This window comes from Bubalus bubalis, chromosome 14 (genome assembly GCF_019923935.1).
Source record: "Bubalus bubalis isolate 160015118507 breed Murrah chromosome 14, NDDB_SH_1, whole genome shotgun sequence".
NCBI lineage: Eukaryota > Metazoa > Chordata > Mammalia > Artiodactyla > Bovidae > Bubalus > Bubalus bubalis.
Window position 1 is genome coordinate 81,697,477 of NC_059170.1, and position 24,413 is coordinate 81,721,889.

Sequence of the window (24,413 nt, forward strand, 5' to 3'; positions counted from 1 at the left end):
AGAAACAGTGGGGTAATTCGAATCATTTATATGATTTGGGTCTGTCATACTTTTATTTGTTTTGGTTTCTGTATCAGTGGGACTGCTTTCAGCTTCATGTAAAACAAACCTGACTATATTCGTTTGCTAGGGCTGTCATAACAACAAAATACCAGACTAGGTGTCTTAAACAACAGAAATTTATTTTTTAACAGTTCTGAAGGCTGGAAGTCCAAGATTGAGGGTTGTTTTCTCGGAGCGTTCCTTGGCGTGAAGACAGCCACCTCCTTGCTGAGTCCTCACAAGGCCTTGACTCTACAGGCAGGCACTTATCCCTGCCTTCTCTCCTGTGTCCTGATGTCTCTTCTTATAAGGACACAGTCAGATTGGATTAGGTCTAACAGCTTCATTTTAACCTTATTTATCTCTTTAAAGGCCTTATCTCCAAATACAGTCACATTCTGAGGTACCAAGGGGTGAGGCTTCAACCTATGAATTCTGGAGGGACACAGCTTAGCCCGTAACAGCCATCAGAGTGACTTAACCAGAGTCACTTATTTTTCTCAGGTAACAAGAAATTCACAAGGAAGTTGATCAGGGCCGGTAAAGCCACTCAAGGCATCCAGAAGCCGGGCATCTCCATTCCCTGTCCTGCCTCAGTGTACGGCTCTCATGGTCAAAACCACAAGGCAGAGGCTACAGGTGCCCAGGAAGGCAAAGAAAGAGCCAGGAGGAAGAAGCCTATCCCTCGCTGGTCTGAACCAGGCGAGCCATTCCGGCTGCAGGGGAAGCCAAAGAGGGCAGTACGTTTGAGTAAGCACATTGCTACACTGAACCAAAATAATCAGCTCCATCAGGAAGCAGGGAGAGACAGCTGTGTCCCATGCACCCCACTGACGCACGGGACACCTCACTGATGCCTGTGACGTACACAGGTGTCACACAGACCTGGGCTGACCTAAGGCTATCTGCACGCCTATCAACGTGTGACCACGAATAAATAGTTTGCCAAGCATGGACCAGTAGGAATGGTACCCCCCCTGTGAAATCACTGAGAAAATGAAATACGGTTGCAGGAATCAGTCCAGGGCATACCACCTAAGCCCAAAGGACATTGAGTGTGAGGCCTGGTCTTTATGTGTCTTGGGAAATCACAAAATTCTAAAACATCACAGAGCCTTCCAGTCAAGACTCATAAACACCAAAGAACTATGTCCTTATTGTGTGACTTTCACGTATCCCAGTCCACAGCATAGCCAGAGAGCCTGCAATCTCGGACTTTCATGTGTGTATGTGTGTTTGTGTGTGTGTGTGCACGTGTGGCTTCCTTCTGATGGTCTTACACCTTCCATGTGAGTAGGAAGCACTGACTTACTAGCACTTGTGTTCCTTGCATGCTTTCAGGAATTTCTCTTGAGATATTCTAGACCAGAAACCTATTTAGCAGTGAGGTATACCTTCCAGGGAATTTATGCCTTCCCCTTTCCGACAAAGCTGGGAGAGCCTTATATGGAGGGGATGAAGAAGGAAAATGAAGTTGTGTGTGCATGTGTGTGTGTGTGTGTGTTTGTATGATGACACACCTTAACTCCTATAACACAAGGTGTTTAGAAAATCTTTAAAGTAGATGAAAAAAGAGCACTACAATCCTATAAAAATGTCAATAACTACTAGTAAAAACAGCATAAAAGTTAGAAATGGTTTCTACTGGGATTGGGGTGGGGTAACAGGAGTGTAGACTGGACAAGGGAGTATAGTTTTACTAAAGCCTTTTAGTATCAGAATATTTCAGACTTGCATGCAAATACTAGATAAAAGTCAGGTATACATAATAACATCAAAATATATAACGGTCAGTTCAGTCGTTCAGTTATGTCCGACTCTTTGCAACCCCATGGACTGCAGCATGCCAGGCCTCTCTGTCCATCACCACCTCCCGGAGCTTGTTCAAACTCAGGTCGATCGAGTTGGTGATGCCATCCAACCATCTCATCCTCTGTCATCCCCATCTTCTCCTGCCTTCAATCTTTCCCAGCATCAGCGTCTTTTCCACTGAGTCAGTTCTTCACATCAGGTGGCCAAAGTATTGGAGTTTCAGCTTCAGCACCAGTTCTTCCAATGAATATTCAGGACTGATCTCCTTTAGGATGGACTGGTTGGATCTCCTTGCAGTCCAAGGGACTCACAAGAGTCTTCTCCAACACCACAGTTCAAAAGCATCAATTCTTTGGCGTTCAGCTTTCCTTATACTCCAACTCTCACATCCATATATGACAACTCGAAAAACCACAGCTTTAACTAGACAGACCTTTGTTGGCAAAGTAATGTCTCTGCTTTTCAATATGCTGTCTAGGTTGGTCATACCTTTTCTTCCAAGGAACAAGAATCTTTTAATTTCATGGCTGCAGTCACCATCTGCAGTGATTTTGGAGCCCAGAAAAATAAAGTCTGTCACTGTTTCCATTGTTTCCCCATCTATTTTCCATGAATTGATTGGACCAGATGCCATGATCTTAGTTTTCTGAATGTCGAGCTTTAAGCCAACTTTTTCACTCTCCTCTTTCACTTTCATCAAGAGGCTCTTTAGTTCTTCTTTGCTTTCTGTCATAAGGGTAGTATCATCTGCATTTCTGAGGTTTTGATATTTCTCCTGGCAATTTTGATTTCAGCTTGTGCTTCATCCAGCCCGGAATTTCACATGATATACTCTGCATATAAGTTAAATAAGCAGGGTGACAATATACAACCTTGACATACTCCTTTCCCGATTTGGAACCAGCCTGTTGTTCCATGTCTAGTTTTAACTGTTGTTTCTTGACCTGCATATAGATTTGTCAGGAGGCAGGTCAGGTGGTCTGGTATTCCCATCTCTTGAAGAATTTTCCACAGTTTGTTGTGATCCACACAGTCAAGGGCTTTGGCATTGTCAATAAAGCAGAAGCTTTTTCGATCATCCAACAGATGTTGGCAATTTGATCTCTGGTTCCTCTGCCTTTTCTAAATCCAGCTTGAATATCTGGAAGTTCGTGGTTCATGTACTGTTGAAGCCTCGGTTGGAGAATTTTGAGCATTACTTTGCTAGCATGTGAGATGAATGCAATTGTGTGGTAGTTTGAACATTCTTTGGCATAGCCTTTCTTTGGGATTGGAATGAAGACTGACCTTTTCCAGTCCTGTGGCCACTACTGAGTTTTCCAAATTTGCTGGCATACTGAGTACCGCACTTTCACAGCATCATCTGTTAGGATTTGAAATAGCTCAAGTGGAATTCCATCACCTCTTCTAGCTTTGTTCATAGTGATGCTTCCTAAGGCCCACTTGACTTCACCTTCCAGGATGTCTGGCTCTAGGCAAGTGATCACACCATCATGGTTATCTGGGTCATGAAGATCTTTTTTGAATAGTTCTTCTGTGTATTCTTGTCACGACTTCTTAATATCTTCTGCTTCTGTTAGGTCCATACCATTTCTGTCCTTTATTGTGTCCATCTATGCATGAAATGTTCCCTTGGTATCACTAATTGGTATAAATATATTTCAATTTTAAGCTTTTTAAGAAAGCTGGGAGAGGTTTGGTTTGGGGAAAAAGTAGAACATTTTCAGAGGTTTTAAAAATACATTTACTGCTCTGAATTGAGGAGTGGGTTCCTTCTGCTTGTCACTCTTGATGTAAAACCTGTTGGTCTGTTGCATTTACAAATTCAAGCTGAGAAAATAAAAACTAACATGTGACAGAATGGTACAGCAGAATTTGGTTCAAGCAGAGTCACTAACTTTCAGGATAGGTATTAATACCCAAATCATCTGAGCTTTTAAATTTCTTTCTTTTCCTCTGGTAGCTGCACAAGAAATTTCTGGTGTGTTTCTTGTGACAGATAAGAGAGGAACTTTACCCAGTTACTTTGAAACTGTTTCAAAGGGAATGAAAAATGGACAGAATGAGGCCAGACTTAAGGTTCTCGGAGAGCCTCACAGGTCCAAAAAGACTCTAAATAAAAGGAAATACTGTCTGTACTTCCAAACAGCTACCGTGAAAATTTCTCCCAGCAGCTGCAATCGCTAAACTACCATCCTTCTAAGTGTTGTTGTTCATGTAAATTTGAATAATCATATATATAATGATTAACATTGAAGTCAGAGAAGGCAATGGCACCCCACTCCAGTACTCTTGCCTAGAAAATCCCATGGACTAAGGAGCCTGGTAGGCTGCAGTCCATGGGGTCGCGAAGAGTCGGACATGACTGAACGACTTCGCTTTCACTTTTCACTTTCATGCGCTGGAGAAGGAAATGGCAACCCACTCCAGCGTTCTTGCTTGAAGAATCGCAGGGATGGGGGAGCCTGGTGGGCTGCCGTCTGTGGCGTCGCATAGAGTTGGACATGACTGAAGCAACTTAGCAGCAGCATTGGAGAAGGAAATGGCAACCCACTCCAGCACTCTTGCATGGAAAATTCCATGGATGGGGGAGCCTGGTAGGCTACAGTCCATGGGGTTGCAAAGAGTTGGACACAACTGAGCGACTTCACTTTCTTTATTTCTATAGTTCCTTTTGGAGGAACTATAGAAAGTGGCAGCCCACTCCGGTGTTCTTCCCTGGAGAATGCCATGGACGGAGGGGCCTGGTAGGCTGTGGTCTATGGGGTTGCAGAGAGTCGGACACGACTGGGTAACTAACACACACACACAATGATTAACATGCTTAGCCAGCACTTTTCAACACCAAGTAAGACAGATTTGCTAAATCATAAAAAGATGTCAATTGTGAAGAAGAAACCTCACAAATACTACTGACACCACAGGCTTGGGGAGTGGGGGATGACTCTCCTCCTCAAGGAAGGGGGAAAAGTGTCCAAGTGTCACTTTTGGTCAGATCCCAACTGAAGTCCTGGGGCCTCCCTGGTGGTGCAGTGGTTAAGACTCCGCCCTTCCAGTGCAGGGGGTGCAGGTGTGACCCCTGATCGGGGAACTCACATCCCATATGCCACACGGTGCCGCCAAATTTCTTTTTAAAATACAGAAAAAAAAACAAACAAAAAAACCCCAATGTCCTGAATAAAAAGTTCCCTCCTGATTTGGGAACTTTGGAAGACGCTCTCCTAAAAACAACATTCAGCAGGATATTTTCCTTCAATTCAGTAATGCTCTCTGGCTTTCTGTCTTTGGCACTAATACATTCACAGGTCATTTGGATAATAAAGTGCTATAATAAATACAAAGCATTTAAGATTACCAAGAATCCCACTTTATAAAAATAATTTGATTAAATAAATGTTTTTTTCCTCAAAATTTCCAGCGAAGTTTGAAATAAGGAAACTTTTCTGATTCATGGTCTAACACACTATAAGCATAACTTGAACCAACTATAAAATGAACATAAAATGAACAAACTATAGTTTATACCCATCAGGAATAAGTGATAAACTATCTTCAGTGAAATGTCTCCTCTGGTTCTAGTATACCAAGAAATTAAAATATCCAAATCTGTTAGCAGAAATCACGGATGTAGACTTTTCAAGTTACTGATCATCTTTCCAAATGAATTGTTGTCCTATTTCTCAGCAACCAGTGTAAACAATAATGGAATGTGCTTACCTTCTATAATAAGTCTGCAGAAAACTTCAATTTATTAAATGTGGCACCTCTTCTGCTTATTCATCAGATGGCTTTCCTAACCCTGTCCAATCTGCAGACTTTGCAATAATAGCATTTTGTTATTCATTCACTGAAGAGTCTCTGATTTAGTTTCTAATACACAAGATTCTTCCCTTCCTCAAGAAAAGTCTTGCTGTGGCTAAAATGTGCAAACCATTCAGCAGGAGGACTGAGGACGGGGCCCTGGACCTAGAGCTGAAATCAAGGAACGCTTTGCAGAGGAGATGGCAACCTTGCGAGGTCTGTAAAGGCCTGTAGAATTCACCAGTTGAAGGAAGGGGTTTAACTGTAACGTGAGCACAAACACCGAGGCCAAAGACTTCACGTTCTTGGGATCTTAATCTAGCTCAGTATATTGACCCAAATAAAAGTCTTACATTTCACTGCAGACGTTTAGCTATGGATGGCTTGTGTTTGGGAAATTAGGGAAATAAAGTTAAGTCCTGAAAGCAATCGAGTACTGTTAAAGCATTTTAGAAGTAATCCTATAATAAGATTTACTGTGTGCGAATGACTTTAGCTGAGTACAGAGAGTGGAGTAAAGGGGCAAAAATATAAACTTATAAAGTAGCTATTTATTTGTCTCTCTTCCAGTGAACTGCAAACCCTGGAGGGCAGGAGCTGCAACTCATGCACTGTTACAGTGTGTGCGTGCATGCTAAGTTGCTTCAGTGGTGGCCGACTCTATGCGACCCTATGGACTGTAGCCCACCAGACTCCTCTGTCCACGGGGATTCTCCAGGCAAGAACACTGGAGTGGGCTGCCATGCCTTCCTCCAGACGCTGTAACAGTATGTGATACTCATTTAATAGCTAATGGAAAACATGAAAGATTGAATGAATATGAGAGAGGGCAATAGGGAACCTGATTAAAGGGTTATTGGAACAACTAAGCATGAACACTCAGGATATAAACTTAGGCAGCGTCAATAGGAATGGAGGAGTGGGCAGAAATGATCGTCTCAAATGACTGGTGCCTGCTGGTCTCACAAAGATTCAGAACTTGAGATGAGGTGTAAGTCTGGAGTGAAGTTGAGGACTTCTGTTTGGGGCACACTGATGTGAAAGCAGCCACAAGACTTCAACGTCAAGATCTCCAGCAGACAATGGGATATAAGTGGAGCTCAGACAAGAAGTCAGGGACATGGGAGTCATTAGTGAATAACTCGGAGAAGGCAATGGCACCCCACTCCAGTACACTTGCTTGGAAAATCCCATGGACGGAGGAGCCTGTTAGGCTACAATCCATGGGGTCGCTAAGAGTCGGACACAACTGAGCGACTTCCCTTTCCCTTTTCACTTTCATGCATTGGAGAAGGACATGGCAACCCACTCCAGTGTTCTTGCCTGGAGAATCCCAGGGACGGGGGAGCCTGGTGGGCTGCCGTCTATGGGGTCGCACAGAGTCGGACACGACTGAAGTGACTTAGCATAGCATAGCATAGTGAATAACTGGTTGTAAAAAAGAAAAAGTAAAAGTGGATGAGTTATCGCATACAGAAAGAGTCTGTACAGTGATAAGAGTCGAGAGCAATGCAGAGAGCTCCAGAGAAGACCATTTTAAGGGCAGGGGGTGGTGGGAGAGATGATCAAGAAGACCTGCCTCTAATACATGGCCAAGCAAGGCCTGGAAATTGGGACTTGAGGAGTCTACAAGGTAAAGCAAAGAGAAACTCATCTAGTGCAGCTTCTCCAGAGTGAAGGGATGTGCCTTCCGCAGAGTCACCAAGCGGGGAATTTGCAAACCAGCAGCTGCTGGAAGCTACTGACTTGGTTTCTCACACCATCACACATGGAGGGAAGCAGAAGTGAACCTGACATTCCTTCTAGCACTCGGATTTTATGATTCTAATCAATTCACTGCTTGTTCATTGAGGACAAATACACAAACTAACACAGCCCAGAGCCGTCTTCACCTTTTCAGACAACAGTTCCAAGAAAATGAGGGAACAAATGAGCCTGAAGTCTCAGAGTCTTACGGCCACGCTGAACAAATGGGAAAATACAGCTTGTTCGTTGCTCCTCGGTGATGCTAATGATTCAGTTAAATTGACTTCTTTGAAGGAAAATTACTGTTAATAACCTTAATTTCCTTCTCGTCTTTTTCCCCAGGTACCTGACATTTTTAGATAAAATATTTTCATAAAATATTAAAAGCAAAGGAATTACATCTTAGGTATCCAACTCCATGTTATTTGTGGACTTCATGAATCCCTTCTGTGTCTCCTGCCTATAGCCTACACTTTTCAGACACTTTTCAGATAAACACATAAAGTTTCCCATTGTGCTCATTTCCCAAGAAACACAAGCCATTCCAAATGAACTTTAAAAAAAAAAAAAAAATGCTATTTTTAACTGTTACTCTAAGGCCCACCGTGTATCTTAGTGGTATCTGCCATGTGACGTTTCAGAACGTTCCTGACTTCTATTTAAATCTAGTCATTGTGGCTGGTTTTCTTTTCTTTGGCCACAAAGCCAGACCACGGGCCTTCCAACCTGGCCGAACCTCCAGACGAGCAGGTGTGTAGAAGGTGCAGTCTGCCTGCCCAGACTACTGGCCTTCCTTGTCACCCGTCTCTCCCCTCTTGCCCTCTGGGGTCCATCTGCACCAGCCAGCCGGCTGATGGAATGCTCCAGCCGGAGGTCCGAGGGCAGGAGGAGAGTGATGCAGGCATTTATTCCCCCGCCTTCTCCCTGCAGGGACATGACAGGTCCTCTACCGCAGGACGCAGCTCCTGGAGAACAGTCCCTCTTGCCCTTCACTTGGATCAGGCAAGTTCCCCACAGTGCTAAGTCCCTCTGTGGCTCTCACTCTGGTGTGGCTGTGTTCCCTACACCTGCCCACACCTTCTAAAGGCACGGGTTTTCCATACCCTTACAAAGCCTTCCTCAAAGGACCCAGTCCACACGTTCCATCTGTTCCCCAGGCCCCGAATGACACAAGGTGAAGAGGGGCCAGGAGGGGCCCTCCACTGTGACTGCCACAGGTACTATTAAAGGAAATCGCCTGTGAACTTAAAATGCTGTAACATTTCCAGAAGCAAAATCTAGTACAGACATTCCTGAACACCCAAGGTTTTAATGCCAAGGAAATATAATTGAATCCTACCATGTTTCTACAATTCATTGCATGCTATAAAAATAAACACACAGAAAGCATGCAATCAGAATCCCAATGTCATTGCCAACCTCACCAGAATTTTTCTTAAAAATGGGTATCTGGAGAAACAGACAAAAAAAAAACCAATAATTTCATTTCCTGCTATTTATCTACATCAAGATTTACTTACCCTGATAATATGATACTTGAGGATGATTCCAATCTTTTAAGGGATGTCATAAAATTCTAAATATCAACAGATAATTCACTTCATAGCATTGAAAACAACTATAATTACTGAAGTTAAAACTTCTCAAAAAACTTGAGAATCAGTGACCTAGATTTTCTGTATTTTTCCCAATCTCTCTCTAAATAAAAATGCAGTGTAGCTTTTAACTTATATGGTCCTCTGTCTATATATTATTTCCAAATACCATGGAAATTAAGTTCAGGTATCTATTAAATAATAAAACTCAATAAAATAGATTTATCTCTGAATCTTGTAATTCTAGAATTAGAAAGTAGAAGGTAAAAAATATTCTTAAATAATTAAGTATTTGAAAGTCTAAAGATATAAATACACCTGGATAGAATTTTTAGCCATGAAATTAATTTGATTTTCCCAAGTCAATATCAATCTTTGCTGGCTGTGCAGTATCTCACTTTTTTTAATGTACATTCAAGGGTGTTTATGATACGTCCTGGGTCTGAAGAATCTAAAGTTTTACAGCTAATCAAATTGATCAGAACATAGATTTTCAACTCAGATTCTACTCAAGCTTTCTCTTTACTAACAAGTTTTTAAATTGGCTGCTTGTTGCTGTTGTTTAGTTGCTAAACAGGCAAGAATACTGTAGTGAATTGCCATTTCCTTCTCCAGAGGATATTCCCAACCCAGGAATTGAACCCATGTCTCCTGTACTGAAGGCAGATTCTTTACCGCTGAGCCACCAATTGTTGAAGTCCCTAAATCGTATCTGACTCTTTTGTGATCCCATGGACTGTAGCCCACTGGGCTTCTCTGTCCAAGGATTTCCCAGGCAAGAATGCTGGAATAGATTGCCATTTCCCTTCTCGAGGGGACCTTCTTGATCCAGGGATTGAACCTGCATCTCCTGCACTGGCAGACAGATACTGTACCAGTGAGCCCCCAGAGAAGTCTTTAAATTGACCTATGAATTGGTAAATTCTTTTTTGATTATTATATTTTCAAGAAATTTAAGGACATAGACTACTTCTAAAGTCCTTTCCTGGTATACTGTATATAACTGAGGTCTGACTGAACTACTAAAGCAATGAAATGATATTGCTTTAGTTAGAGACCATATTCATAATGTGAGGGGACACAAGATAGAAATTTCATGGGGACCTTCCTTAAAGGCAATGTGACAGTGCACTCTCAAAATGTAAACATGCACACCCTTTGGGCCAAAGACTTAGTGACTCAACAGCAACAACCAACAAGAAATTCTAGCACGTGTGCATGAAGACATAGGCACAAAGATCTTCACTTTTTCAGTTTGCAACAGTGAGAACAGGAGAATGGTTACATAAAACATGGTACTTCCATAGTTCATTGATGGTACTACCAGAATTTATGTAATGTTAGAAAGAAAAAATAAAACTAGTATACTGATATGAAACGATCACCACAATGGACACTTAAGTGGCAAGTAAGCAAGTTGTAGAAAAACTTACACATCATGATCCAGTTTAAAAGCATGTGTATATACTTATATGGAGAAGGCAGTGGCACCCCACTCCAGTACTCCTGCCTGGAAAATCCCATGGACAGAGGAGCCTGGAAGGCTGCAGTCCATGTGGTCGCTGAGGGTCGGGGACACGACTGAGCAACTTCACTTTCACTTTTCACTTTCATGCATTGGAGAAGGAAATGGCAACCCACTCCAATGTTCTTGCCTGGAGAATCCCAGGGACGGGGGAGCCTGGTGGGCTGCCGTCTATGGGGTCACACAGAGTCGGACACGACTGAAGTGACTTAGCAGTAGCAGTATATATATATATATATATATATATATATATACACACAGAAAAAGGAGAGGAGATGCTCTAAGCTGCTGCTGATGGTTATATCTGGGTATGTGTATAGGTGGGAGAGGGTATTTTATATTTTGTTTCTGCATTTCCTTTCTGCAATATCACTTCAATTGGAACATGTTAATGTATCACATCCATCATTTTAAAAGCCAATGAAAACCAAAAATTAACAGAAATTCTAAGGGGGGCTTCAGTGATCGATCCAGTGATGGCGCATGAGCAGATGTCCTAGTTCAAAGAACTTCCTTCTCATCTGATCCAATGGAATTCCTCCTTTAAGACCCAAAAGGAAGAGGAGAGCTATTAAGTAGATTGCATGTTGAAATTCTGTGACGTGCAGAAACAGGTCTTCATTCTGCGCATCCAGGACAAACCCAACACCACCCAACAGCAGGCAGACATGTTTGTGACTGGTTAGAGTTCAGATCAGTGATGCAGGCAAGAGACCTCCTTGTCCCCATGGATGAAGTCCCCACTTCTGCACTAAATGGTTTTTATTTTCAAGGAGCCCCATGAAGTAGGAAGGAAAGTCATGTCCTGCCTCCCACAACCCTGAAGACTTACTAACATCTTAGAAAAATGAGCAAGGGGAAAAACACGGAAGAAATTCAGAATCCAAAACGAATGTCCACTAGAAATAAATGGCTATAACCACCTTTGTAAGAAATTCAATCATGGGGGAAAAGCACAAATAAAGAAGGAACCATGCTCACTTAATAAAGACTCTAGTTCACAGGGCTGACAAAAGGCTGGAAGTGGGAGCTCAGACAGCCATTTTGCCTTTTTGCATTTCTTTTTCTTGGGGATGGTCTTGATCACCGCCTCCTGTACACTGTTACGAACCTCCATCCACAGTTCTTCAGGCACTCTATCAGATCTAATCCCTTGAATCTATTTTTCACTTCCCCTGTATAATTGTAAGGGATTTGATTTAGGTCATACCTGAATGGCTTCCCTGGTGGCTCAGACGGTAAAGCGTCTGTCTACAACACGGGAGACCAGGGTTCGATCCCTGGGTTGGGAAGATCCCCCGGACAAGGAAATGGCAATCCACTCCAGTACTATTGCCTGGAAAATCCCATGGACAGAGGAGCCTGGTAGGCTACAGTCCATGGGGTCACAAAGTGTCGGACACGACTGAGCGATTTCACTTTCATTTTCACTTTCATACCTGAATGGTCTAGTGGTTTTCCCTGGATCATACGGTGGTTTAATTTCTAGTTTTGTTTGGCCACCCTACAAGCTGACGTTTATTTTTACTTTAATTATTTCTAAAGGTTTTATAATTATATTTCAAGCTTAAAAGAAATCTGGATTTCATGCTTCCCCTGAAAACAGAGAGGTGCTGGCAACCATGAGCCCCATACCTGCCTGGCAGAAATCTGAAGACCTGCCCCCCAGGGAAGGCCAGGGCAGAGCTCCTGATACACATGTACCCCACCAGCACCGTCTAAGAGCGTAAGCTTACCCCGGGCAGCCCCATGATGCTCACCTGGCCCTCAAAGGAATCAGAGTGGGTCACATCTGCTTGAAACCTGAGGAACCTCACCCAGGAAAAGCTGGTCCTTCAGAAAACTAATTTAACTTTTAGGCTACCCTACAGCAGCATTTGGTAACATCCCTCTCAGATTTCCAGCCCATATATCAACTTCCTATTTCAATTCCACGGTCACAGTCACAGCAGGGTTGCCAGAAGCTTCTGTCATACCTCAACCTGGTCCCTTAAAATAGTGTTCACAAAATTTGTTATTGTAGCAAACCTTTCAGCCACATGTACTTGCATGGCAGGTAACATAGCACAGCAGTTAGAAGTTTGAGTTCTGGTGTCAGTCTGCCTGGGTTTGACTTCTCATCTCTAACTCCCTGAAGTGAATAACTCTCAGCTTCACTTTCCCCACATGTAAAACAGATACTTTTAGGAGCTTCCATAAAAAGCTGTGGGGAGGGTTAAATTAAGTGGCATATTTGGGGACTTTCCTGGTGATCCAGCAATCAACACTTCGCCTTCTAATGCAGGGCATGCGGGCTTGATCCCTGGTTAGGGAGCTAAGTAAGAGTCCACCTGCCTGGCAGCCAAAAGGCCAAGAAAACAAAACAGAAACAATATTGTAACAAATTCAATAAAGCATTTTATTTTTTTTAAGCGGCACATTTTTAGTGTTCAGTCAACATCTGTGGTTTTGTTACTGTTGCCATCAGTGTTCCTGACGCTGAAGCCCATGGGCAAGCAAAAGTCACACACGCCCCCTAAACCCCACAGATCTCCAGATTATCGTGGTGGATGCCTCGCTCCTCCCAGGCCTCACTGGCTTCATAGTCTTTCTTCAAAGCCTGGCTGGGAGATGCAGATGCCCTGGGGGTCGCGTCCTGCTCACAGAGTTCTATTTCATAGCCCGCAGGTCACAGAATGTCAAGGAGGTTAGGGCTGAGTTACTGTGAGGCCCCTCTGTCCAACTGCAGTGGCGGGATTAGGTAAACCCAGAGGAGGACTTGGCATTCACACAGTGGCCCTAAAAGGTGACCCGAACTTCCTCACTAGCAGACGGGGCAGGACGAGTGTCCCTTTCCAGAAGTTTTATACGAACTGGCACAGCCTGATTTGCATGGATAAGTCACTGGCATTTGCCCCAGTGGAGGAGGAGAATGCGGGAGTGAGGAGGAATACTAGCAGTGTTAACAGAAAAAGCACCAAGAGCAGTTGCAGCAAAAGCAGCAGTAACACAACACCCAACATCATCCAAGCTGCACAGCCATGTACTTTTGCCCTGTAAGCGATTCTCCTCATTTACAGACGTGGTCACGGAGGCTCAGAGTGAACGCTAAGTGTCACAGAGTTCACACATGTCATACATAGTCTGGATCTGAGCGCAGGTCCACCTGATTCCAACACTTTAAAGTCACAGAAACTTCACACTGTTGAAAGTAAATGAAGTACAAAGGAAAACAATTACCTGTAAGTATATTTATCAAAGGGCTTCCCAGATGGTGCTAGTGCTAAAGAACTTGCCTGCCAATGCAGGAGACATAAAAGATGCGGGTTCAATCCCTGGGTGGGGAAGAGTCCCTGGAGGAGGGCATGGCCACACACTCCAATATTCTTGTCTGGAGAATCCCATGGACACAGGAGCCTGGAAGGCTACAGTCCATGGGGTCTCAAGGAGTTGGACATGACTGAAGTGACTTAGCACACACATACTTATCAAAAAATATTTTAAAGGCTCACATAGTATGTGCTTCCTTTTCAAGCCATTAAATGCCAAGACTCATCGAGGGCTCCAATAGCTGCCTTAACTGTCAACTGGAAGAAAGTGAAAATAAAGATGTATTTGCGAGCTCATCCATCACAGGGTGTCCTGCAGTGAAGAGCTCCAGTCCTGGGAGAGACAACAAGATGCCAAGTGTGACTCCACCGGCCTGTGACCTGCTCTCTCCAGAGGAGCTGCTCACAATTAAGTTTCCTGAGTGACTGTCTTCCTCCTGTTTTGAGCAAATGGCTACTTCGTTCACATCAGGGAGCCGACAACCTCCTCTAATTGTTCAGGAGGAGAAGAACCTTTAAGAAGGGCAATGTATCATAAAGCAGTGATCTGCATGCCCCCAGGGTGGCTCGGTGGCCAGAGGTGAAATTTCAAAGGATCCAGGCCCTGAAGGAGACTCAAGGGGATAAGATAACACTATCTTACAGTCATGTGGTACACAACCTTCTCAGGTTTTCCAGGCAGTAGGCAAAAGGGTGTGCAGAGAAAATCATCTTCTGATTGATGTCCCTTTCATCTACTTTGATTCCAAAAAGAAAAGGAAAGAAAAAGTAGATGGGAGTTCACACAGAGAAAATAAAACCTCTACTGGCCCTTCATCCTCTGGAATATAAGAATCTCCCAGCTGATACGTAAAAAGTCTCAAGACTGCTTTCATCCACCCTGTGAACTTGATTTACACCTTCAGCATCAGAAAAGTATCCAAAGAGATGAGCTTCTAACCAGAGTTTTGGAAAGTGGGATTTAGGTGGGTGGGCGGGGGGAGAGGGACGTAGTTGTTCAACTGATCAAAATGGGGTGATTTTTACAAACAGGCTTCAAACTCCTCACTCATCTACTTAGTGATGCATTTTCACCCAACTCACCTTCTCCTTGGGGTGAAGTAAACCCATTTATATATCTGAAGAGCTACAGAAGCCCAGCTTCTGAATGTGCCAAAATCTGTATCATTCTAAGTGTCAACTCAAATTGGCACTTGCTAAGAGTATTGCCAATGACTGAACAACAAAGGGATTTACCATCTGCCTCTAGGGAGATTGACCCCTGTGCTGCTATCGCTACTGACATTCTACAGCCTCTGAGGAGTTCAGGGTGGAGTGAGGCACTCTGTGCTCCAGGGAATCTGTGGCATAGGTCTTTAGGACGGTCTTAGGAACAGATTTTATGATCTCAATCCTTGAATCTCCTCGTTTCTAGAGAATCACTAAATCCCTTCATGGTGACATCAGATCCTCATGACTAGCAAAAAAAACTTTTTATAAAATGAGTGCCTCGTGGTATGGAACTCCCCCTTCACCAGAACCTTATATAATGACCTTCCCTCAATGCCACTTTGGGGCAGGCTCTCAGAGCATCTGAGGTGCTGCCTCCCGTCCTACGGTCCTCACTTTGCCCCAAATACAACTTAACTCGCAACTCTCAAGTTGTTCAATTTTTAGTTGACATAAGACGTGTTGACTTAAAAAACAATCAGAACCTAAAAGTTGAGAGTTCTTTTATACAGTGGGAATTTTTATTTATCCCTTCAAGCCAGGGATACAGCAGCATCTCAAGTGTTTTTGTCAATTCCTTGGAAGAAAAGCCATGACCAACATAGACAGCATGTTAAAAAGCAGAGACATTACTTTGCCAACTAACGCCCATCTAGTTGAAGCTACGGTTTTTCCAGTAGTCATGTATGGATGTGAGAGTTGGACTATAAAGAAAGCTGAGCGCTGAAGAATTGATGCTTTTGAACTGTGGTGTTGGAAAAGACTCTTGAGAGTCCCTTGGACTGCAAGGAGATCCAACCAGTCAATCCTAAAGGAAATCAGTCCAAATATTCATTGGAAGGACTGATGTTGAAGCTGAAACTCCAATACTTAGGCCACCTGATGTGAAGAACTGACTCATTGGAAAAGATCCTGATGCTGGGAAAGACTGAAGGCAGGAGGAGAAGGGGATGGCAGAGGATGAGATGATTGGATGGCGTCACCAACTCAATGGACGTGAGTCTGAGTAAATTCCGGGAGTTGGTAAAGGACAGGGAAGCCTGGCATGCTGCAATCCATGGGGTTGTAAAGAGTCAGACAAGACTGAGCAACTGAACTGAGCTGAAAGAAAACCAGATATCTCAAGTTAAGGAATTTAGCAATTGTCTACTTCAGAAGTAAGTCTGGACTTACTGAAATCATTCCTTTCATATGCGTCTCGGCTTTCTGGGGCCAATATCCTGTATTTTCCACATCCTGAGTTCCTCAGGGCTCCCCTATTGGGAGTGACTGCAGCCTAATGGCTACTGATCACAGGGATTCTTCTTCCTGAGTGCCCTGGAAGCTGGAATCACTGAGGACTGTGGCATCCTTGTTTATTGATATGGCAGGAAATATTCCAATCCTCAGGCACAACTAGATAAGTAATATTACACCTTGAGGAAGTAGTTCTACTTTCAAGGAGAAGGCTTGATCGAAAGAGAAACTATGAAACAGAAAAATAAATATTAAGGAATGAAAGGTAGGCCCACACAGGGCGATTACAGTTCCTGAATAGTACAGAGAAATAGAAAAATGCAGCGTGGACAGTATTGAGAATTGGACAGTATCCTCACAGACAGTAAAGCCACGGAGACTCGGCGATGAAGACAGGTATTGATTTTCTCATAGGTAGGTAAGTCTTTCTGACAGACACTGAAAAGGCCCACAAGTTCACATTATAAGGGGAAAAGCAACCATTTTAGAAACGTCAGTCTGGACACGAAATACCAACTGTGATCATTAAAGCTTCTCCACTAGTCCTTGACCTCATTCTGCATATCAAACACACAAGTTCTTGGTTTTACAGGACTCACTGTGATAGACGACAGCTTACTAAAAACCTGTGCCATTCGTGCTAATAAACATGTTGTTTCATCCGTACTTTACAACTGGTCAAAAACAAAGAAAACTGAGTCATGATCTGCTCAATAAGCTTAAATACTTGAGCTTACTGTTAAAGACATTTGTGGAGAATATGCAAAATACATAAACTTTCTTTCCTGTGACTATATTACATAAGAACTGTGATCACAAAGATAAATTTTCTTCACAACATACGGTTTTTAAAGCAAAAAACAACCTTGGCACCTAACTACTAATGTATATATTTTTTTAAGTCCACGGATATAATTAATAGAATGAATGAATTTGATAATTTAAGCTTGCCAGCTACACCTGAAAGTTTGGGGAAGAAAATGCAGATGCTAAACCCAGAAACAGGCTTATTGATCACATCTTTTCACAAATTGGCATGCCATGTGATGGGTTCAAGGAAAATATCAGTGCTAAAGCTCAATTATACCTCAATTTTAACTTGCAAGGTGGGTTAGAGCTGAATATTAGTCAAGCTTCAGTCATTGTATCAATTCTTAATAAATCAAACCCCAAAGTGGATTTTGGTAGTATCCTAGGAAAATACCATATTCATTTGGATTGCCAAATGTAACTGTCCCACGTTGCTAAAATCAGCAGTACGCACTAATCTAAAGGTGTTGGATTTGCTCTTTAAGAGAGACAAAATAGGAGGGCCAAAATACTGGCTAAATCCCCACTTGGGGGATAAAACATTTCAAAGAGGTGATACAGATTTAAAAATCCATTTCTGCAAAATCATTCTGGTAACCCTGAATATTTTTTAAACTTTCCTGTTTCACCATCTCATAAGGCAAAAACACAGCTTCTTAAGATTCCAGGGCACAGAAGTAGTTTAACATCAATCACATTGTTCAGGCACACCAATATAAAACTTGCAAAAGAGTATTTTAGAACAAAGCTCTCTGTGTGGGTGTGCATTTGCAAAATAAAGGTAGCATTATCCTGACACATATTCATGTATACCTAGTGATCAAATAGAGTCTTGGAAATTTTGTTTTGACAGTTACTTGTAGAATAGCATTTTCACTGATTAATTCAGAGCTAGGTAGTGATATCATCAAAGCTAAATCAAAACTAAGTTGGAATGGTTGAGTAATAATGCAATTAGAGGAAAACGTAATTCGTAATCGAATATGAGGTACCTTCACATATGTTACAATACATTTCATGCAAAGGGTTAGCACTTACAGCAGCAAGTCTCATGTCCATAAAAATGCCAATTCAAAAACAAATGTTATTCTCTTTAAAAAGTGAATTTTTATGAAAACAGGTGTTCTCCCAAGATGGCATCATTTTTTAAACGTCAAAAGGAAGATGACATAATAGATTAAAATACTAGCTGAAAAATATGTAAGACTGTCCTATCAAAACACAACATTTTAGATTACATAACACGGATAAGGCAGATTAAATCACATGGCCCTGCCCAGATAAATTTTTGTTCTTCTACCCGATTTCAATAACTTAGGCCACTGAAGTTTAAAGCAAACAAAATATTCGGTTCTTGCTTCAAGCATATATTTTTGAATATTTATGAGTCTCGAAAAGAGTCTCGAAAAAACTAGATGGATAAAGTTAAGATTTTACACACACATACAGATAAAATATGACTTTTTATGAAGAACACGGTTCCTCAGACAGTTAACTGCCCAGGTAAAGTCACCAGTTGCTTCTACTGGTCAGTTTATGAATCTGATTTCTCTTTAAAGGGGAAACTTTATCTCTGTATTAGATATTATACAGCTAAAGTCTGAATGACATTATCGCCAATGAAATAATTATTTAAACATAATTAAACAGAATTATTAGATTATCTCTATACACCCATAACTTAATTTACAGGCCACCATGTATCACATTTTCAGTAAAAATCCAAGGATCTTTCATGGATGTTTTGGCCAAAATTAAATTTCAAACATGTGCTTTAGAACAAGAAGTAGAATCACCTCAAAAGTTTTAGAGAAAAAGTCAGACATCTCTCAAACACATGCACATTTATGAAACTATAATGTGCATTTGCATTTTTCTCCAGAAAAAAAAAATGTTAGTTTTATGATTCTAGATAAAGTTGCACTGAAACACACTGGGAAACTGAAGGATTCAGTATTTTCATACTTCCGTAGCAGAACTGCCTACAAAGTCCACAGGGAGAACAGTACTACGTAGGGTCTAATCAGTTAAGAAAAAGGCAACTTTAAAATTCTGAAGACACTTTTAGTCTCCATCTTTTGTATTATCTCAGGAAGCTGGAACACTGCCCCCAAGGAGTGCCGCCCTTTCAGTGCTGTTTTAAGTGGAAATGGTCAATCATACCTATTATTTCCCCAGAAGAGGTAAGGCGAGCCACACGCATACACATTTACATGCGTTGCACCGTGCCAACTATTTCCAACCGAAATAATCATATACACGTCGAGCCGAGCTATTTCCAGCCAGAAGCAGCGAATGTCTGGATAGAGTCTAAGGAAACCCAGCGAGCGATGACTGCAGAGGGAGGGGCGGCCGCGCGGACCCCCAGCTCTCGCGCGCTCCGGGCGGCCGGCACCGCAAGGGCTCCGGGGCAGGGCATCTGGGTGCGCGCGCGCGCGTCCGGGACGCACCCGCCGGGAACAAACAAGCCCCGCGGGCCCAGGCGGGCGGGAGCATCCTCGGGCGGGACTCGGAAAGCCTTCTCCTACCTGTCACTTTGCCCGGAGCTGCTGCCGGAGATGCGGCCGCGGCCGCCGCCTGGAGACCCAGTGGGTGCGCGCGCGGGTGTGCGCGCGTGTGTGTGTGAGCTCCTGTGTGCGGTGCGGCTCACTAGCTGTTCCCCGCGTCACCAGTCCCTCCACCCCGGACCGCGCCGGCCGGCGAGCCCGCCCCTCGCCCGCCCCGCCCCCGCCCCTGCCCCTGCCTCCCCGGAGCGGTCCTCACCTCCATGAGGGGCCCGGGTCTCAGCGGGCGCCCCCGGCCAAGCCGCCGGGCCGTGCCGGCCTGCTGCGCCCGTCCGCCGGCTCGGCGCGCCCCGGCCCCGGGCCCCGCCGCCCCTAGCGGCCGGCCGCTCTCTCCTGGCTCAGCCCCCGAGTCTCCCTCTACGTCCTCGCCTCCCGGCTCCGGATCCCGAGCCGTCGCCTCGCAGCCCCAACCTGCCCGGGCTACGGAGCATGCCCAGTGCGGCGCGCCCGGCCGGCTGGGGGTGGGCAGGGGCCGGGCCGGCCGCGATCCCGCGGGGCAGGGAGGGGGTCGGCGGGCGCGGGGCGCCCTTGCGCTGGGGGCCTGGGGCCGGCCGGGTGGAGGGCTTCGCCCGGAAACGGTGGGTGGGGCGTCCGGGAAGCCGCCCCGCGGCGGACTCTGCGGGGTCTCCCCGGTCGACCCCGGTGCTCCCGGCGCCGCCAGGCAGGCCTGGTGCCGGGTCGAGGGGCACCCAGGGTGGCGCCTCCCGAGCAGCACCTGTGAGGAGTCGGGGGCATCCCGGAGGGAGACGGGCTGTGAGCCCGGGCCGGGGGTAGGAGGTTAAAAGAGCGGAGAGGGATCAGATCCGGCGACAGCTGACGACCCACAGTTGTTGGCGGGGGTAGGGGTGTTTATTTGTTTATATTTTGTTTAAGAAACACCTCAGGAGCTTACAATGCTTCAGGCACTGTCCTAAACGGTTTTTATTCCTGGAATCCTTGAAACAATCTTCCAAAGCAAATATTCCTCTCTCTCCCTCCCACCCCGCCCCCTGCCCCGGAGTCTTAAACTGAGGCACCGAAAGATAAAGTGGTTCCAAAAAGTCTTCCCCCAAGTGCAACCCAGGGACGCAACCACCCCCGCCCCCGCCCCAGACGTCGGTCCCCGAGATGCTGGGGCGTAAGCTCGCCTCGGGCCCCAGGTGACTCCGAGTCACCCACACTAAAGGGGTTACACGGCGCTCCTTCCAGCATCACCCTTTGTGTGGACCCTCACAACTCGCGGCTCCAGGACTCCCTCCCGGGAGGACTCTCCTCCCTGAGGCCACTCCGCCTCCTTCTCCGGCCGGCGGCCACCAAAACCCGGAGACGTGGCACCTGCGCACTGGGGACCGGGCCGCACTCGCGGCCGCACTGGGCATGCTCAGCCCGGGAGCGGGTCCCGCTGGCCGGGAACAGAGAGCGAGCCTGGCAGCCCCTCCGGGCTGAGGGGTGAGAGCAGGATGTGGGCGCGAACCAAAGCCAGGCCCCGAGGACGAGAGGCGACTGCAGACCCGAAAGGCTTGTTCCCCTGGCACAGCCTGACCTCTTGCAGGCAGAGCTGAGAGGAGGGTAATCACAAGTTTACCAACTGGGCATCTTTCAGCGGGAGGGGGCAGAGGGTCCGCTAACAACTCCTGCTAAAACCCTAAACTGCAGTTTGAGCTGGGCCCTAAGAAAAGCTAGAAGCCGCCGAGCCTGTCTGCATGTTGAGCAAGCCCAGAAAAATAGCCTAGACCGAGTTTCCCTGGGAGACAGGAGAAAGCTGTGGGACTTTTCCCTGTTGGAGGTCTTCACGATGTGGTGATCCTGAGTGACACCGGGGCGCTGGTAGCTCTCCTCAAGCTGTAATGTGCCCCCGAGTCACCTGGAGAACTTGTCGAAGTGCAGATTCTGACTCAGGAGGTGTGGGGTGGGACTGCAGATTCTGTGTTTTAAGGGCTCCCACAAGGTGATGTTGCTGGCCCTCAGATCAGACTTTGAGGTTGGGTCAGAATTTTAGTCATGTTCTGTATTTTATATTTAACTAAGATTTAGAAAAGCTAAGCAGTTTGCCCCAGCCAACTGCTCACACAGCCGGTACGTAGTGTAGTTAATTTCAAACCCAGTTCCGGAGGACTTCCTGTTTAAGTTGCTGTATTCTCCGCTATCACCCGTTGACAGGTGAGCTAGAAGATGTCATCTGTGTGTCCTGATTGTGTTAACAATGGAACTTAATTTAGTACACAGTTCTCCCAAATATAGTGTATCAGTTAGCCCTTGCGGTGTATAAACTACACTGAAACTTAGTGACCTAAAGTAACAACCATTCCACAGAATCAGCAGAGCAGCTGTCTGCTGTTGTCTCTGGTTCCCCTCAGGCAGATGGAGACATGTGGAGTTTGAAGCATTGTCTCGCTGGCTAAGATGACAGGGTGTTTTCTCCATATGGTGAGATCCTGGTTCCCAAGAGCAAGCCCCAGTTTAAAATAACATTTCATATCTACGTTTCCTAACGTCCTATTCACTAAGAAAGTCACATGGTCATGTGCAGAATCAAAGAATGGAAAAAGGGTGCACTTTAGTTTTTGATAGGAGGAGAGAAAAATAGAAAGGTTTTATTTTATGGTTTTTAGTTTTTTTTTCCCCAGCCTACTACATACACCAATTTCCATAAAAGTAACCCCACTGCCCTAGGGTTCACTCAGGGTGTCATAGATTAAGCCTATCTTTAATTTTACATATTAGTAAACCAACTCACAGCGACATTTGTTGTTATTGCTAGGTCTTCAAACTAATATTATTTACAAGGAATCTCAGTTTAGAAGGTTTAAATAGATGTTATTTTGAAGTACAAAGTTCAGTTCGATTCTTTTGGAGCCTGGTGGGCTACAGTCCATGGTGTCTAAAAGAGTCAGACACAACTGCGGGACTAACACTTTCTCTTTCACTCTTCTTTAATAACATTTCAGATAGTCATTCACTCAACGAACATTTTTGAAACCTTTTATATACAAGGCATTCTTTGCCCAATATATTGAGATAAAAGAGACAAAATCATTGCCTCTATGAGGCTTAGATATTATCAGAGGAAACATACAATAAATAGTATATACCATCAAGTAGTACTGAGAACTATGACGGAAAAGCAAAAGGATTTTTGAGGTAAGACAGGGGACTGCTATTTTAGCCAGAGATCAGAGATGGCCTCTCTGAGGATGCATCATTTTTGTGGAGGCTGGAACAAAGAGAGATGCATATCTGGGGAACAGTGTTTCCAGCAGAGGGACGTTAAGGGCCCTGAGACCCAATGTACCTAGCATGCTCAAGAGACAGGAAAGAGGCCAGGCTGGCAGAGTGAGGCACCAAGCGGGTGGAACTGGAGTCACAGAGGCAGCAGGGGGCCAGACCACGCAAGAGCACGGAGAGCACTTTAGACTTTAGTCTGAGTGTGATGGAAGGCCAGCGAAAGTTGTCGTGCAGAGTGTGGCTGTGATCTGGCTGGCAGTTTAGAGAACTTGCATTGAGAATGCTTGTAGGGTTGAGAGTACAAAAAGGGAGCCCATTAAAAGGACATAGCCATGGTTCTCCATGGGCAGTTTTTATCATTTTCAGGTTTTTTTTTTTTTTTCTTGGCCATGCCACTTGGCCTATGGGATCTTGATTCCCAGACCAGGAAAGGAACCCACACCCCCTGCATTGCATGATCCATGTCTAACGACTGGACCATCAGGGATGTGCCCATTTTCAGTTTTAAAACTCAGACTGTATTAAATCTTCAACCTCAAATTCAATTTAAATCCCGTCTAGTCCCCGAGGAAGGCTCTAGCTCCGTCCTTTACTCTTTGAAGTGGAAGGCCAGCGGCACAGGATCTGGTCCTTAAACACTGTCTCACCTGCTCCCTGCCCTTGCCGAAAGGCCTAGTTCCTCCAGCATGTTGGGCAGGAAAGAGGAAGGGAAGGGACAAGTGTCTGTATCCTGTGGCCAGCGTGGTCCCTCCTCGGTGCACTGTGACCAGTGACACTGGGGCAGTTGTGCCTAAGCTAGCTTTCTGTTGTGGAGAAAATGGTGAGGCTCTTGGAGGGTCCTTCTGGACCTCCTTCCAGGCCCCTTCCTCCAGCTCTGCTCCTTTTATCCCAAAGCCCCTGGTTCTCTCCATGGTGGTTCAGCCTAGTGCATCTTTTTGTTGGGGTTCACATGCCAGGAAGGCCACCCTATGGTGGGGCACCCACAAAAAAGCCAGGCATCCAGCAGCCTTCCACAGTGTCCACTGAAAACACAGAGAAACTAGAGAAAGTTGCCCATCCCAGCCAGGCTAAAATTGGTAGGAAGGAGGCAGATAAGAGGGAGCTGTTTCTGCCACGAGAGGATCCCTAGACTGGTACTTTCTCAAGTATATGGATCCCTGGACATGCCTTGCCTTTGTACTTAGGAGAATTAACATTCACCACAAGGGCCAAAGAGAAACGTCAGTGCAACCAGCTCCTTATTTCTAGTTTTATGAAGTCTTACATGTTATTGTTGCTTTGTATGAGAAGAGGACCAGGAACAGGAGGACTTTTAATAGTCACACCTGTATTTGCCAAAGATCACGTTGCATTCTTTTTACAGAAAGGACAGTGCATCTCCTGTCCTGATTTAAAGTGATACATTAATCACAGCTTCCACCGAGCTCTTTACTTACTGTCCTTTGTAAATGAAAAGATCACCACTGGCCCCATTTGTCCAGTTTGCCTTAATTAGGAACATAATCTTTGAAAAGTGAGCAGCACAGAACAACCTGACATGGGCTATCTCTGCCTCGAGGTA

General features: G+C 44.8%; 1 protein-coding gene across 9 annotated transcripts in view; it reads right to left on the bottom strand.

Annotated features, from left to right (window-relative positions):
• The window catches only part of PLCB4 (phospholipase C beta 4), a 480,542-nt gene extending 460,427 nt beyond the window's left edge, over window positions 1-20,115 (bottom strand). For 5 of the 9 annotated variants that reach the window (XM_025264590.3, XM_025264588.3, XM_025264589.3 and 2 more), the window contains exon 1: window positions 19,613-19,766. The gene's annotated coding sequence lies outside the window, so the exon portion shown is untranslated. Of the gene's footprint in view, window positions 1-19,247; window positions 19,422-19,612; window positions 19,768-19,847 lie in introns of those variants that run through there. The other 4 variants (XM_025264595.3, XM_044928310.2, XM_044928306.2 and 1 more) reach the window with 3 other exon arrangements.
• Between the last annotated feature and the right edge of the window lie 4,298 nt (window positions 20,116-24,413).